This window comes from Sphaerodactylus townsendi, linkage group LG02 (genome assembly GCF_021028975.2).
Source record: "Sphaerodactylus townsendi isolate TG3544 linkage group LG02, MPM_Stown_v2.3, whole genome shotgun sequence".
Taxonomy (NCBI): domain Eukaryota; kingdom Metazoa; phylum Chordata; class Lepidosauria; order Squamata; family Sphaerodactylidae; genus Sphaerodactylus; species Sphaerodactylus townsendi.
This window is the reverse complement of record NC_059426.1, coordinates 55,571,033-55,586,252: the sequence shown is the minus strand read 5'-3', so window position 1 is coordinate 55,586,252 and position 15,220 is coordinate 55,571,033. Positions and strand designations below refer to the sequence as shown.

Here is a 15,220-nt window from a genome sequence, read left to right as displayed (position 1 = left end):
GGAGAAGCAGCAGCAGCAGCAGGCCATTGCTTTCACATCCTGCACGTGAGCTCCCAAAGGCACCTGGTGGACCACTGCGAGTAGCAGAGTGCTGGACTAGATGGACTCTGGTCTGATCCAGCAGGCTCTTTCTTATGTTCTTATGTTCTTAGGTGTTAAATAGTTTCAGAACACTGGTGAATGGTATCATATATTTTTAAAAATTAGACTTGAATTTTACATAAGAAAAATGGAAGCCCAACAGCTATAATGTTTTAAAATTAAATTTCTCTTTTTAAAACACAGAGCAGTCATGCCCTTAGCACTCTATCATGTGCAACACCGCCCAGAGCCCTCCGAGAATGGGGCGGTATAAAAATTGAAAAAATAGATAAAAATAAATAAACAATAGTCAGAACTACACTACAATCTAACTTTTACAGAAAGACCCAGAACATGTCTGCAGATCATTATTTTGGGCAAAGCTCAAGGCTGCTTACAAAATATTAGATGGGCACAAGGAGGCTAGCTGCACTTGAATGATAAAACTATTTGTGTCATGGAGGTGATAGCAGCAGATTATCTGCAACTTCACAGAAAACTGAACAGTAGAGTGAAAAAAGACACAGAATTATTAGTGAAAGAACTTCTGAATGAGAAGAGTGGCCATATTCATAAGATCATATTCTCCTATTCTGCTTAATTTCATATGGAAGTTCTATACCTTATTTCTATACACACAAGTTGTCATCTTAAACATAGTTACAGGAGTCAGTTATTATGTTTAGGGTTGCTGCCACACAGTGAGCATCCTCTGTGCTGGCTTCATCACTGCTGTGGAAGCATGCGTACAGGCAACACAGCTCCCACCCAGGAGTTTTATGCATTCTTTTCTCCTTGAGCCGCTCATGACTACCATTGTCCCTGAAATGTTCCCCTACTGTGCAATAAGAGGGTTTTATGAAGGCTTACCTTTTCAAATTAGTAATAATCAGCTATCACAATTACTCTTTTGAAGCTCTCCAGCAGGACAGCGAAAAAAAGACACCTATGAGGGGTTGACAACAGGAAAGTGCAGGGGTCCCCAAACTTTTTAAACAGGGGGCCAGTTCATGCATGGCCAGAGCCCAGCCGGGGGCCGGACCAAGTGCCACCCGCGGGGGGGGGGGGCGCCATCCATCCGCCCTCGACCCGCCCCTGGCCGAGCCCCCCACCCCCACGGTCCCCTTCCAATCTGGCCCTGAAGCTCCGCCGCCTTTCTCTCTCCCCCCTTTGCCGCATTGGTATGGTCCCCTCCGGCCGTTTGGAATGAGCAGCGAGTCGCCCGCGCTTGAGGCTGTTTGTAAACCTGGGGGTTGGGGTGCCAATTAGCTCCAGGGTCAGCCTGGAGTTTGGCATCCCGACCCCCAGGGAGTTTACAAACAGCCTCTTGCGCGGCCGCTGCTCATGGGCCGTGGGGACCATAGCCTGTAATATGGCAAGGGGGGGAGGAGGAGAAAGGCAGCTCTGCCGCCTTTCTCTCTCCCCCCCTTGCTGCATTGGTACGGTCCCCTCCGGCCGCTTGGAATGAGCAGCGAGTTGCCCGCGCTTAATGCTGTTTGTAAACCTGGGGAAGATAGAGAAGGGGGAGATCCGCTTCTGCCCAGCGGGCCGGATAAATGTCTTCCGGGGGCCTGATTTGGCCCCCGGGCCGTAGTTTGGGGACCCCTGGGAAAGTGGCACACTTGGGGCGATTCCCCACAGGCGAAATCAACCTGGAATAGCCCCTATAGGTGTCCTGGGGCAACAGGCTCCTGTATAAAATTTGTGTCAGTTCCAGCTCTGCCAGATACCCCCCTCATCCAGGGTTTTTCAGAAACCGCCAGGAAGGTATATCTTTTCTGGTGTTTTCTGGCAAACACAGAATGAACCCGGTATCGTGGTTCAGTGTGTGTAGACTACATTTGGGTGTGTAGACTACATATATATTTGGGAAAGTATATGGAGGATAGGGGATGGACTGCAAGAGCATAACACCATATGGATGCTTACCTGCCCCCCTCCTGTTTGGAGGCCAAAGCAATGAAACACCTGTATGTGGAAGTAGCATAGGATTAGGCTACTAAAAGGCATCAATTTCCCCATATGCACTCATTAAAAGAATAAGGCAGTCAAGATTTTCACAATCCTAACGGAGGTGTATGAAGTTCACTCAAGCATTACTTTCATTGTATTGTCGAAGGCTTTCACGGCCGGAATCACTGGGGTGCTGTGTGGTTTCCGGGTTGTATGGCCGTGTTCTAGCAGCATTCTCTCCTGACGTTTCACTTGCATCTGTGGCTGGCATCTTCAGAGGATCTGAGAGATTCAGATCCTCTGAAGATGCCAGCCACAGATGCAGGCAAAATGTCAGGAGAGACTGCTGCTAGAACACGGCCATACAGCCCGAAAACCACACAGCACCCCATTACTTTCATTTTCAGGTCTTGGGGTGCAGACACCTTCTCATAAACACATTATTTACCACTCACTGCACTTGCACGGTAAACAGTACAAAAGTACTTTTCTGCTCTCTAGCTAACGTCAACTACTGGTGTTCAAGAGAGCAGGTCTGAATATATTCCTTCTGAGAGTGCAACAGCTGGTTAAAGAGCACAGAAGGGTTATTAATCCAGATTAAGGCAGTCCCATATACACCCATTTAGGCATAAGTGCTTTTTGGATAACGGGTTTTTTGGAATAAATGCACAGGATTGGGCAACATGTGATTTTAGAACTCCCATTCACAGTATAATCACTTCATTTCTAAATGCCAATTTCAGTCAACTTATCAGATCAAATCATCCGTACATACATGGCCACAGTTCATACCAAATGTGGATAGATTCCCTTTTAAATGCAAAGATACTGCATTTCGGTATGCAAAGAAACCGAATTCCGGGGTGGGGGGTGGGGGAGGTGGCATTTGAGGGAATCACGCACCCCAAAGTGATGACCAGCCCACCTTGCAATGTACGCTTATGAGGAGCCGTAACAGCCATTTGGAGGCTGAGCTGTACCAAGCAGGAGGAAGCGAAGAGCAAACGAGGTCTCCCAAGAGGCGGCTGGGGAAGGCAGTGGCGTACCTAGGCAAACCTGCGCCCTGGGCAAAACCTGAGTTTGGTGCCCCCCCCCCCCAACAGATAAGACCTTCAGCCTGGAAGGGCAAAAAGCCTTCAGGCTGCTGCCAGTGCTCCTACTGTTTTCCTTGGACTTTGAACAAAAGGGGGGAGGGAGGGGTGCTGGTGGAATAGGTTTCCACCCCCTCCGAGCCGCTTGGGGATTGCGTCAAGTAAGTTGGAGAGGAGGATCCTCCTGGAAATGAAAACTTACCAAACCCCCGCCCCCCCTGCTTCAAAGCTCGTCTCTCCCCGCTCGCTCCTCCCCCCTCCCCTCCCCCTCCTCCTTGCTCTGTTTTGAAACAGGCTCCAGGCTCCAGCTGCTGCCTTTCGCCAGGGCTTTATCGCCTTCTGCCAGATCCTCCTCTCCAACTTACTTGACGCAATCCCCAAGCGGCTCGGAGGGGGTGGAAACCTGTTCCACCGGCCCCCCCCGCGTTTGTTCAAAGTCCAAGGAAAACAGTAGGAGCACTGGCGGCAGCCTGAAGAAATGGCTTACCAGCCGCTTCAAAGCTCGTCTCTCCCCGCTCGCTCCTCCCCCCTCCCCTCCTCCTCCTCCCTCCCTCCCTCCCCTCCTCCTCCTCCTTGCTCTGTTTTGAAACAGGATCCAGGCTCCAGCCTGGGCTTTATCGCCTTCTGCCAGATCCTCCTCTCCAACTTACTTGACGCAATCCCCAAGCGGCTCAAGCGGCTCGGAGGGGGTGGAAACCTGTTCCACCGGCACCCCTCGGCGTTTGTTCAAAGTCAAGGAAAACAGTAGGAGCACTGGCAGCAGCCTGAAGGCTTTTTGCCCTTCCAGAACTGTGTGTGGACTCGGGTGGAGACCTCTCCCTCCTCCCCGGTCTCCGCACTCAGCTGCGCACTTCCTCAATGTCCGGGCTGCTGGCTGCCGGCACAGACAGCTCAGGGACAAGCTCGCCAGCCAAGTGCAGCAGAGCACCCTCACCGCTCACTTGGAGGGGGAGAGTAATAGTGGTTCCCCGCGTTCCTTCAGCTTGTGGGCGGCGCCAGCAGGCAGGGCCAGGCAGAGGAAGTGTAACTCAGCCTGCAGGCTGCTCGGCCGGCCAGAGTGGGCAGGGCCGCTCAGACATTTTGTCGCCCATCACGTGACGCACAATTTCTACTCCCAAGGCAGCTGCCCCTTCTGCCCAATGGGTGGTCCGCCTCTGGGGGAAGGGGTGTCACTACCAGGACGGATCCGGCACACGTGCTTCTCACAGACGAGCCCTTGGTAGGCATTTTGCCTCTGCCGTGGCCTGAAGGAACTGGGCGGGGGGACCCAGGGCGACCGAGGAGCGAGACAGCCCTGGTTACAAGGCCTGGCTCCCACCAGGGTTGCCAAGAGGGCGAAAGAGCCGGAGCTCGGGAAGGCGCATGCCTCTCGCCCAGGAGCCAAGGCGCGCAGCCCTTCCCAGGGTCTCGGCCCCTTCCCGATGCGGGCACTGAAGTCCCCTGTCCTTTGCAGGTCCGTCTCTTCCGCCCTCGGTCCTCCCTTCCCGCTTGGCGTGGGCAGCCAGCAAACGGCGCTCAGCCCCGCAGCAGCCAAGGCGAGCACAAAAAAACCGCGCGCTCTCCAGGGCGGCCACCCTGGACTGGTTACTCACCGCTCCTCAGGAGCTTGGGCACGGTGGCAAGAGAAAAGCGGACGTCCTTCGGCGCTTGCCACTCGCCCTGCCTGCTGGAGGAGGCGCCGGACTCCTCCTCCTCTTCCCTGCCTGCCCGCCTCTTCCTTCCCACCTCGCCTTGCTCCATGTGCGCCCTCGGCGGGCCTCCACTCGCCTTAGCCGAGCCGTGGACGTGGGGCGCGGACGGGGAGGCTCTTGACTCTCTCCCCTCTGCAAGTTCCCCGCCGAGGCAGCCGGGCGCCTTTCCGTCGCCTGGGAAGAACGACCTGCCCCGCTAGGGCCACGGAGAGTCAAGTGGCAGGGGGGTCCAGATAGGTTTCAGTGGTGGAAGACTGCACACATAAGGGCACAGAATATTCAGAATATTCAGAAACGATCTTATTAAAGGACAGTGATACAAAGAACTTGGTAGAAAACGGGAAACCTTTAACGGACCTCCTATTGAAGAAATATCGTAGAAGAGAAATAATTGCAGGATTGGAGATCTGGGAGAAAAAAAACCAGACTGAAATAGAATTTGAGAAATGATAAAAGTGTGTAACTGATAAACTGTCCCATCTATATATATAAAAATCTAAACGTGTATTTGTCCCTGATGGTCTCCCTCAGAAGCTGCTGGACAGATCGCCCCCAAATTTTCACAGGACGTTCTTCCCTGTTGCGGGCAGGTAATCGGACCTTCAAATCGCCAAAAGTCCATACCTGAGCCAGGTAAAACAACTTTTTCCTGGCGCACCAGGCCATGAAGCTGCCTCTGTTTAACTGTCACCCTTAGAATGTTCATGCAGCCTGTCTGTCTGTGGCCTGAGGGCTTAGAAATTTCGTGCAGATGGGCAGAGATGAGCAGTGAAAACAGTAAATAGGTAATACTGTTAGGTAATATGAGTGGAAGTGAAACACATACACACTTTGCCTGAGACGTCAGGTGGGGTTCCCACCCCCCCTCTGCACGCAGATCACTTTCACTCTCTGTGCCTCACCCAATGCTGCCACACAACACACATACTCTCATACACGTTCAGTTCATCCTCACACAAATCACTCTGCCCTCCCTCACATCCAACCACCACTTACCCACTTCCTCACCCATATTCGCCACAGCTCTTTTACTATAAGTGAGCTGGAGTTTGCCTTTTTCTTCTAAGAAAATCTGCGGGGTGGGGGTGAACCAGCACTACTGGCTCCGCTTCTTTTGCACATGGCCCTTTAAGAACCCAGGGAGCTGGCCTCGATCTGAGCGCATCACCACCCTGCCTCTGCTGTCTGACTGGGATAGCCTCCTTGCCCCAGTTCTGCCTTACCCAAGCCAGGACTGTGTGTGTCAACCAGCCTCATGGACATCAGGATTCGAACTCTGGACAGTTCCGTTGTGGAATGGAAAGGTTACCTTATACTAAAAAAACAAGACAGCACCATATAACGATGTGCATTGAAAAGGGAAAGAGGGATTCCATTTGACCACCCCAAAAGGCTATGCCGGGGATCATTGGACCTGCATGGACATCTGTGTGGGTTGTGGACTGTGATGAGAAGGACAATTGCCACAGCAACGTGTGGCTGGACCTGCTAGTTGTAAATAAATCCATGAACCTAGACTGGATTAGAATTCAATAATGAGATGGTGGGAGGTCATTATTTGGTTATTTTTCTTTTTTACATTTCATGTTCTTGTTTTGTATTAAAGTGGTGGTGGCATGAAAGTTTTTATTCTTGTGTATGCTGAGAAAATAAAAAAGTGAGAGGAGGAAAGATAAGTTTCAGGTGCCTCAGGACTGGGTGGGCTTTCTCTCTCCTCCCACTCCCCATGTGTGCCCTCAGCAAGTTGTTGTCAAGGGACGTGTGTTGTGCCTGTCTAAGTGGTAGAGTGGACTGCACCGCTTCAGGCTGTGGGACGTGTGTTGTATCTTGGCATGCTTCTATGTATTGAAAAAATCCCTGGGAATAGAAAACTAGCACCACAGGGAGCAAAGGGCTTTCACAGGCCCACTTGCTGTTGTGGCATCCTGTTTTCAGGGAGACTTTGCAGGGAGTCACAGGGCAGGGTGGGCGTGTCCCCTGGCCTGTGCGACGCACTGGAGGCCAGGCCGGAGGACACGGTAAGGCGTTTGGGGAAGGGGGGGGAATGGTGCCTTCCGGCAGTGGCTGGAAGCCGCTGTTTCCCAAAAACAGAGGCTTCGTGCTGCTGGGGGGGAGCGAGGGCTGCGCGGCTGCGATGCAGCTTCTCCCCCCCATGCGAACAGCTTCCTAGGGACAGCGTTTTTGCTGTCCCGAGGGCGCTGTTATTGGTCCGTGCGAAAGGGCCATAGAGTGGTCCAGTGATTCTTAGAGAAGACTGACATAACTTCCTGGTTTTCCCCAGAAGTGGTATCATGATGGCTGGTGGCCATTTGACTTTTTCCCCTCCTGCCACTGCTTCTATCTAGCTGTTGCAGGAAATTGGATAAAGGGGTGGGGAATTCCCAGGTTAAACAGTACACTGGGTGTGTGCAATGGATAAGTTCTTCTTGTCTATTGGTGGCACTTTTAAACTGGGTTTTACAAAACTGATGTCAGTTACTACAAGAAAAAATGAACAGTGTCAAACTTATGGAGAGTATTTTATAGCACACACTGTGAAGTTGAGTGAAATTGGTTGTATTCCTACATAGACCATATATTTATCATATTAACACTAAAGCCCATTTTAAATTAAAATAAACTTGGTTCAAGAAGGGGAGGGAGGGTGGGAGACCCCCCCTTCTCCTTTCCTCCTAGAGAGCAGCCCATATGATTTGGGGAGGGGGAGGCCCCTGGGTTGGGGGAAGGTGGGCAGGGACAGGATGGAATGTCATGAGTCCTGCACACTCATTGGCTGTGGGTTTGTTGTCAGACATTCTATCCCTTAGTCAATTATGTATAAGGATGGTGGATTCAACACCCCTAAATCTGAGGACATTTTGAAAGACTGTCAAGTTGTATTATTTTCTTTATTACTTGCAGTAACTAAAACTGGCCACATTTTTGAGGCGGGGATGGGTGGGGAAGGGAGCTTCTCTACCCCAGAGCTGATTATATGTGAAATTCAGTTTGAAGAAACCCACAGAGATGAAATAATGACAGGTGGATTGTTTTGCCATAGGCATGCTGGGGCTAGATAGCTCCCACTTCTGTTCCAAGAGAAGAGTCCGACACAGTGTTTAATTTTCTATTAGCAGGCACATTTTGCAGCTGGATAAAAAAGTGGTCTCTAGTTATGGATTTTGTTTTTTTAAAAAACCCAGCTTCTCTGCATGTTATCAATAGCCAGCCATTTGCAGGCCTAGAAGTGCCAAAGGGTGTAAAGGGAGATAATAGAATTTACCCTTGTAGACAGCGAAAGCAACATTGCTAACTCAGCCCTCTTGCAGCTTTGTTCCATTAGCTCCCAAATGCATGCTGGGATTGTCAACAGAAGGCAGTGAAAGCCAGTGTTATACTTTAAGAAAGAAGATGGTATTTGAACTCCTGCTGTGAACAAAGGAAGATCTTATGAATATAATCATTACACAGTCAGAGAAGAAGGGTTCTGGTTTCAAGCTGTTAGCACAGCCTAGTTTAAAACAAAGCGATGGAGAGATGATCCGTAATTCATTTGTTCCTGTATATCTCCACAGCTCCCTACTGGACTTCATGAACTACCACAAATCTCTCTACCTGTGTATGGCTTCAGCCAGATTTCCTTGCTAGGTGGGGCTATCATATTTCCAGATAGGGTGTGAGAATACAGATTGAATGTTCCACAAAACTAACAGAAACTTCTAGAACAATGCCATGAAACCACAGTGTTGTATAGTAGTTATACTGTTGCACTAGGACCTGGGAAATTAGAGTTTAAATTTCATGTATCCATGGAAGCTTGTTTGGCTCTTCTTGGTCTTGTTACTCTCTCTGAGTGCAATCTACACCACAGGGTTGTTGTGAAGTTAAAATGGAGGGGGGAGAGAAAGAATGATGGATGCTGCCTTGAGCTCCTTAGAAGGGTGGTAACCTTGAAAATAAGGAACCGTGAGCTGCTGATAATGGCAGAACATATTTTAATAAAATAAATATGTATTTGATAAGTCTACAGATTGCTAGCTACAGAAATGTATCAGCAGAATAACAACAGGTTTAAGTTCAGTAGGTTATACTGAATAACACCCTTAAGTAAATGAAATATTTCTTAAGCTGCCTTTCCCCCCCTTTTACTTAGAGATATAATACCCAAGGGAGATTTCCTTTTAAAAAATCCTTAGAAAGTGCCAATCAACGTTCCAAACGTGGCAGTGCATTTATTGGTCTCATACTGGCTAATGGGGTCAAAACAGGAGATTCAAAGAAACAACTGTATTCAGTCCAGGATTACCATTCAAGTAAGGTGTGAGAATGTCAGTGTGGCCATGTCACATTATAACAAGTTTTTGGCTATTATAGCTGCAAAAATGGTGGCTGCATATTTTTCCTTATAGCTGCATATCTAAAAAGGACTTACTTGTTAAGCAGTAGAAGTCTTGGAAGATGTAAGAGAGCAAGAAGAGGTAAGCACCTCTCCCCCATGGCTACTGCGCTGTGTTAGTGCATTAACTTTAAAGGAACTTTGTACAAAGGATTAGAGAAGTTATCCTCTTCCCTGTTTGTAGGAACCACACCTTAGAGATGACATTCAATTACATTCAGTTAATTCAGGGAAAAGGTGGCTGTCACAAAAACAATGACAGTGTCATATTTACTTTCTGGTGGTTTACTATTCCTATATTGTAGCACTGTTGGGATGTACTTTGTGGTTGAATTTGAGTCAGAGCTTTTTGGCACTGAGGACATATGCATGTTTCAGAAAGACCTCCAGCAGAGGTGTCTGTCATCACAAGCACAGGTTTGGGCCCAAGGGCTGCCAAAAGCCTGGAGAAAAAAAAAACGGCCTGCCCCTTTGTTATTGTTATTGGTGTGTTATTTACCAAATGGTGTTATTTACCTACATGTCATGAAAAGCTTCTACTGCCCATGTCTAGGTTCTCTAGGTTTTGGCAATCTTGTTGGAGGGTGGGGTGGGGGGAAACCACAGGGCAGTACAATTTGGAAAGAGAAAATGGTAGTTAAGGAAAAGCTGAGCTTGCCAGCCCCCACATAATCTCCAGGCAGAGGTCAGTTTCCCTGGAGAAAATGGCTGTTTTGGAGGATGGACTCTGGCAGTATATGCCACCGAGGTCTCTCCTCTTCTGTCTGTTTTCCTTTCCTCTCCTCTCCTCCCTGAACTCACTCCTTTACTCTGCAGAAATTTTCCAACTTGGAGCTGGCAACCCTAATTATATTCCACTGAAGTCTCTCACCTTCCCAAACCCTGCTGTCCCCAGGATTAGCACCCTCAAATCTTTGGGAGTTTTCCAACTCAGGGTAAAGCAATACCTAGAGTTGCCAACTCTGGGTTGGAGAATTCCTGGAAATGTGGGGGTGGAGCCTGGGATGGTACGGTTTGGGGAAGAGAGGGACCTCCAGGAGTTATAATTCCATAGAGTCCACCATCCAAAGCAGCCATTTTCTTCAGCAGAACCGATCCCTGTACCCTGGAGATCAGTGGTGATTCTGCAGGCTTTATCTGGAAGTTCAGTCATCTTGTAAGAAAGAAAGGGTGGGGGGATGGATACACCAGAGATATGGCAACAATATAAATCTATATCCAATGGCTAAACCTCGAACAACGTGGGTAATTTTATCCACAGTGTATAGTACACAATTTCATAAGCAATGATTTATATGATGTATGATTACAATTATGTACAAAGTACATGTACAATTAATATTAAAGTAAGTACAATTATGTACAAAATGATGCTTCATATATAAGGATGGAGGAAGAATACGTCTATTGCTAACTGGTTAGTTGAAACTGATTATAAGGAACCGTCTCAAATTCAGCCTGTAATTACAGGACATGTTAAATGTGGTTCATGTTCTATTTGTCCTTTCACTTTGGAATGCAAAGAGGTTGTTACTGAATCTTATTTGGTCAAGTTATCTGGCTTTTCAAATTGTAACTCTACCAATGTAATTTATGGCATTACCTGTGGTAGTGTGTGGGTCATAAAGTTGTATAAAGTTGTCAAAATTACATCATATAAATAACTGCTTATGAAATTGTGTCCTATAAACTGTGGATAAAATTACCCACGTTGTTTGTGGCTTAAGCTATTGGACACAGATTTATATTGTTGCCATTTATCTAGAAGTTGACAGTCTGAGCACTGTCCAACTTCTGCCATTTCTCCACTCCAGAATGCCTCCTTCAGTGGCAGCTTTTCTTTCTCAAAATGGCTGTTGCTATTTGTTTGCAACATATGTGAGCCTAGTGCACATGACAGCACTACTCATTCACTGAGTGTATACAGTGTCACAAAACAACACTGGACTGTGGATTTTTGGCCTCAGGCTCTGATACTGAAATTTCTTCACATCCTACCTTAGCTGACACTGCTTTCCTCCAAATTTGCCTTTGGCAAATGTAGAAAAAATGTAGAGATTTCATAGTCATTGGGTTGTCACAGGTCATTGTCACTGTTCTTGTAAGAAGGTGTGGTTTTCCAGCAATGCTGAGTTCTGAAAAACCCTACATGAATCAGTAGCTTATTCCAGCAAATTGAGCACGTTTGTTTTCTTGCAGTGAAAACTGAAACCAAACACTATTTGGATGTGCAAGGGGGTGAAAGTACTTCCTTAACAGTCATGGTATATTTGTGTGACTGGGGATCTGAGACATAGCCAGGTCTCATAGGAGCCAATGAACAATGGATTGTGGCTTTTTGGGGTTTGGCTGCTTCCCTAGAATAACAGTCTAATCTTGGGGAGGAATCCAGGCATTCAGCCAGACAGTCTGAGGACAAGGCATCAAGGGCAGGCTGCTGACTGGCAAGCGGAGCCCATATTATGGCACGGTGCCCTGTAGATTGCGCATGGGCAAATGGATGCTTTGAGCTAGCACCATCTACAGAATGAGCATTCTCTCACTCCTTAGGCACATTCTCACGTCTTCCCTCTCATTTCCTCCACCTTTTCTTCCCCTTCCTCATATCATTTGCCTTATTCTGTTCTGGCCCTTGCTCCTTTGATGTTGTCAGTGCAACCATGAAAAGGGAACAGGAGAGGGAACAAGACCTTGAGCAGGAGCATAGCTGCTGCTGTGTCACCAGGTTCCTGCACATCACAGCACTTTGCCCTTGGCTCTAGCATGACACTGATTAGCCTGCAGCCATGCCACTAGGGGCAATTAGCTTGTCAGATCTCTCCATCGAAGCGAGGTCAAGTGTGGCATCTATCAGTATGAAGGGGAAATGCTTGTGCTTTGAGAACCCAGCATGGCAGTTCAGTCCTCTCTCTCTTAGATAATTTCCAGGTTCTTTTAATGGTTTGTTTTTTTAGACACTGATAATTGTTTCATTGGATCCTTTGCAAGGGGTAAGATTTGGTTCTGACGCCTCCTCAAACTGCAGCATATTGATGCTATATATATATATGCTACTGGTAATACACCTATAATCCATGTATGTTGTACGCATGACATTTCTTTGTATGCATACTGAATAATTCTTATTTTACATTCAATGCATGTAAAGCTGAATGTACAATTTATCTAAGCAAATGGTTCCTAGCTTTTTTAAAGTAAGCGCCGGATATACTCTGGTTCACTGCAATGTGCGTACAGGGCTAGAGTGGTTACATACTTAGTTTTGTCTTTCAATAAATCAATGAAACCAGCATGTCTGGGCAAGCTGTAACCACCCCTCACTCACCTACTCCAGAGAAGGTGCCAGCAGGGGACTGCCTCGCCTAGGCACCACTGAGGCGGGCAGGCCAACCAGAGGCTGTAGGGAAAGGAGCCAGGGCAAGGCCAACACCTGGAAATGCACCACCAGCAGCCTCAGAGCCTGGCAGGCCAGGCACATACCTCAGAAGGGAGGTGAAGCTGCACCTAGGAACAGGCCAGAGGAAGAGGCTGGTAGCAGCTGGGGCTTCCTAGGGACTGTGCAGGCAGGCGGAGTAACCCATTAACACCTCAAGGAAGGGTGGGAAGAAGGGAAGGCCTAGCCAGAGTGAGAGGCTATTAGCTCAGGTTCCCTTCACATCCTGGGCCCACCCATCAAACAGGGTTGCCAGCTCCAAGTTGGGAGATTTTGGGGGTGGAGCATGAGGACAGAAGGGTTTGAAGAAAGGAGGGACTTCGATAATGCCAGAGAGTCTACCTTCCAGAGTGGCCGTTTTCTCCAGGTGAAGTGATTTCTCTTGCCTGGAGAACAGTTGTAATCCCAGGAGATCTCCAGCTACCACCTGGTCGTTGGCAACTCTGTCCTGAAGACAGGGCATTGGGGGAATCTAAGGTCCACTCACAGGCAATACTTTAATTAGGTCAGCCCAGGGAAGGCCAAGGAAGATGGTCCAGAGCACACCCAAGATACCAAGGGCAGAGGTGAAAGAAGGAGCAAGTGGAGACAAACCTTATTCCTTACCCTGAAACCGAGGGTGTGGACTAGAAACAGGGCGCTACAGCTCCAGACTATGCCCCTAGTGGAATCTGAATGGGGCTTCTGCTGACCATTGAAGCTAATTTCTAATTTCACTACAAGATGCTAATTATTGATACACACATTTCCCAGAAAAACTAATTTCTGTGCAGGGAATCTTATGACTGCTGTATTCTTTACTTGTAATAAGAACCTGTTTGCCTATTTAGCTATAGATATAGGAAACTAAAACAGGTGCTGGCTTTCCACAATGCATAGAAGGCTAAGGACAAACTTATTTGGGGAAAAACACAATCCATACAGATTTTAAGATCAGCCCCGATACCTGACACAAGATGCCTTCATTAGCTGAAGAAGGTTGGTAGCTAAAGAGAAAGGGGCTTTCTTCAAGACTATGGAATTCTCTACCCCAGTTTAATCTTCAAGCCCCCTCACTCCAAGGCTGATTCCGCATGGGCCAAAAACAGCAGTGTGAAAATGGTGTAAAAGGGTCTAAAACGGTGTAAAAGGGTTTATAATGTTTTCACACCATTTTCACACCACTGTTTTTGGCCCATGCGGAATCAGCCCAACCTTCTGGATGCTTAGAAAGACCTTTTGTTCTTTAGGCTTTAGTATTTCTTTCCCCTGCCCTGATGGTTTCATGTTTTCGTCTGTAGTGCTACTTTTTACATCACTGCTAATTTATTACTACTGTGTTTGATTGCTTTTATTTGTTTTGAGTTTTCTCTAGTTGTTAAATTCTCACCTGACACAAGATGTGTGTAACCTTACCTGACACAAGGTAAATTCTTATCTGACACAAGGTAAGTGTGTGTTACCTTACCTGACACAAGGTAAATTCTTACCTGACACAAGGTAAGTGTGTGTTACCTTACCTGACACAAGGTAAATTCTTACCTGACACAAGGTAAGTGCGTGTTACCTTACCTGACACAAGGTAAATTCTTACCTGACACAAGGTAAGTGTGTGTTACCTTAGCTGACACAAGGTAAAGCCTTACCTGACACAAGGTAAATTCTTACATTGGAACTGTTGCTGTTTTAGGTTGCTAGTTAGATGGATTTATGCTTTTTGATTTTCATTTCAGCTATGCTGAAGCTCATTTCTATGTTTTTATTTCTTGTTTTATATATTTTGTATATATATTTATATATTTTTATAATTGGCTGATGTACGTTTATTAAACAGATCAACAGAGAAAAAATATCTTTCCATGCCTGCTGCTTTCCCATACAAGTGGTCCCTCTTCTCCCAAAAAGATCTCAAAATTGTGACCCCAACTTTCAAATGATGAAGGCATGAATGAACATATTTGACAATCCCTTTGCAGAGTTCCCAAGTGGAGTCAAAATAGAAGCAAGCGTTGTATGATTTTTGTGAAATTGATTGAGTTTTAATCAAGCTGTGAATTCTTGTTTCAGCTCCAATTTGCCTTTATCAGCTTTCTCAGGGATGACATTTCCAAAGCTGACATAACAATTATAACAATTTCCATGATGGGCAATTTTACCATAAGGCATATCAATGGACGAGGAGACTACTTTGAAGGTGGCTGCACCTATGAACAGCTACACAGTGTGCCACCTAGTGGTTAACACAGAAATATTTCTTTTACTTTAAGAGTGACAGAATTGTGGAATTTATTATTTGTTTATCTCGGTGTAACTCACAAAACGGGGGGGGGGGGAAGACTTCAGTACTAATTTGAAGTCCAATAGACAGTTTTAGATCCCACAGAAGGTGCAAAAGATGATAATAGAGAGGGACAGAAGCTAAAATAGCTTAAGGGCAGGATTTGTGTTATTAAGGTCAGAACAAGTATTTCTGGGCATGGTGCAAGTAAAGCTGAAGTTAGGTTACTCACATGCCAAAAAAAAACCATGCTAAAGGCTGGTGGTCTGGGAGAGGAAAAGCACCATGGCTGCTGACATCCATTGCAGAGCTTGGCTGACAGATTTGTTACCGGCA

The 15,220-nt window shown here is 47.0% G+C and overlaps 1 protein-coding gene across 3 annotated transcripts in view; it reads right to left on the bottom strand.

Annotated features, from left to right (window-relative positions):
* STEAP3 (STEAP3 metalloreductase) overlaps positions 1–9,249 on the bottom strand; it is a 36,510-nt gene extending 27,261 nt beyond the window's left edge. Inside the window, exons 1-2 of one of the 3 annotated variants that reach the window (XM_048483379.1) lie at positions 4,721–5,017; positions 2,011–2,049 (exon numbers count right to left, since the gene is read on the bottom strand). The gene's annotated coding sequence lies outside the window, so the exon portion shown is untranslated. Of the gene's footprint in view, positions 1–2,010; positions 2,050–4,720; positions 5,018–9,230 lie in introns of those variants that run through there. The other 2 variants (XM_048483381.1, XM_048483378.1) reach the window with 2 other exon arrangements.
* Between the last annotated feature and the right edge of the window lie 5,971 nt (positions 9,250–15,220).